This window comes from Raphanus sativus, chromosome 4 (genome assembly GCF_000801105.2).
Source record: "Raphanus sativus cultivar WK10039 chromosome 4, ASM80110v3, whole genome shotgun sequence".
In the NCBI taxonomy this organism is placed as follows: Eukaryota; Viridiplantae; Streptophyta; class Magnoliopsida; order Brassicales; family Brassicaceae; genus Raphanus; species Raphanus sativus.
This window is the reverse complement of record NC_079514.1, coordinates 25,960,417-25,962,467: the sequence shown is the minus strand read 5'-3', so window position 1 is coordinate 25,962,467 and position 2,051 is coordinate 25,960,417. Positions and strand designations below refer to the sequence as shown.

Here is a 2,051-nt window from a genome sequence, read left to right as displayed (position 1 = left end):
GGCAGACATGCCTAGTGACCTATTGGAGAAGAGAAGCAATTTGGCTACCTTAGGAGAATAGTTAGAGTAGGAGAGATAGATCTGAGACTGCAAAACAGAGAAGATCTTGAACTCCCTTTTTATCTTACTCGTTACTCTTTGTGTTCCTTATTTCATATTAAGTTTTATTCAAACCATCATGATCTTGTCTCTCATGAATATGTCTGAGTAAACCTAATTGTTAGATTTAGGTTTCTCATAAGGGTGAGTCATGTGATGAGATTGTGATATTTATTAGGGTTGTTAAATTAGTTCTTTCACTTAGTTGTTCTTAATACTAGATTTAGGATTGATCACCCCTAAATCTAGATCTTAGGATTGAAGAGATAACCAACTTTATACTCTCAATGCCCTGAAATAAACTATAGTGATCTAACTGACTAGACTCATGCGAAAGGTGGTCTAGATCACTAGAGAACGCGTTCAACCAAATCGATAATGCTTGCTAGAATTACCATCGATCGATACAACCATCGTTGTGGCGATCGATTGTATGATAGGTGTATCGACCGATTAAGACGAAAGTCGTATCGATCGACTCTTTTCCGTGATCAACAAACGACAGTTGAGATCCGGGATCTAGTAAAGGAGACCCTATTGGTCGTACCAATTGATTGAGTTCAAGGACTAAAGCCCTATTGTCACTTTCAAACTGCATAAATTCATACCTGAGAAATACCTGAATCTAGCTATCCTTCTCATCTAGAAACAACCTTCACTTTAGTTACTGAACAATTCCCTTGTTCACATTAATATTTACTGTTTTAAAACTTATAAAACCTTAAGTCTATCTTTAATTCTATTTAATTAAGCCTTGAAGTAATCCTAGAGTCCTTGTGGATTCGATCCCTAAGTACTGCATCTGAACCTCTTATTTGAGAGAGTAATTCACTTTTTAGGGTAATTTGAGTGATATCAAATTTGGCGCCGTTGCCGGGGACTCTTTCTTATTACTTTTAGATTTAATTTAGGATTTAGCATAGACTTTGTTACTTTTGCTAATTTTTCTATTCTTTTGTTTTACAACAAAAAGGATGGATAATAGAGATATCGGCCAAGCATCGATCGACACGGAACATTGTCAATCGAGCGACGCAGATACTGAAGAATCGATCGTTTCATCCGGAACGTTATCGATCGATACCACCCAGCCGGAAGCAGGTAAGTACCCTCTTACCGATGCTGATAATGAGAAAGTAGTCCAAACTGAACCAGTAGGTCAATCAAGCAACACTTCTAGCCAAACTAATGAAAAACAGGGGACTGAAATCCCTGTTAAGTCAAACTCTACCTTGAACGTAGGTAAAGAGATTAAATTGCCCTTGCAAGACTACTTAAACCCCAATAGGACCTATTCCAATAGGTCCGCTATCAGAATACCTGACGACGTCATCTCGAAAACCAAGTTTAATGCTGACTATTATAATATGATGCGTCGAAACCCTTTTAAAGGATCTTCTCTAGAACATCCACAAGACCACATCGAGGGTCTAGAGGAATTAATTCCAGACGAGTATATCCGTTGCAGACTTTTTCCATTTTCATTAGAAGGGGGAGCCTTAAGATGGTTGAACTTTCTACCAAGAGGATCCCTGACTAGCTGGAAAGAGATTAGAAATGCTTTCCTTAAGCAATTCTTCGACGATACTCGTTATTGGGAAGTAAGGAGGCGAATCTCTACTTTCCGTCAAGATCCTCAGGAATCATTCAAAAATGCATGGGGAAGATTCAAGAGTTACGAACTCGAATGCCTCCACCATGGTTATCCAGAACCACAATTTCTTAAGATTTTTTATAAAGGTGTTATTCTAAGCTATAAGACAACGCTTGATACAGCAAGCGAAGGGAATTTCGTTACTAGAAATCCTATGGAAGCAAGGTGTCTAATCGAAAACATGGCAAGAGGAAGATCCTATGAAGAAATGGATGAAGAAAAGGAGAAAGAAAAAACTATAGTCTCAATAGAAAATACTGAGTTAGTTGAAATAAAAAATTCCATAAATTCGCTTCAT

General features: G+C 37.7%; 1 non-coding gene across 1 annotated transcript; it reads right to left on the bottom strand.

Annotated features, from left to right (window-relative positions):
* Positions 1–1,697: 1,697 nt before the first annotated feature.
* On the bottom strand, positions 1,698–1,804 carry LOC130512151 (small nucleolar RNA R71). The gene has a single exon (XR_008945712.1). It is a non-coding gene; the product is annotated as a small nucleolar RNA R71 (small nucleolar RNA).
* Between the last annotated feature and the right edge of the window lie 247 nt (positions 1,805–2,051).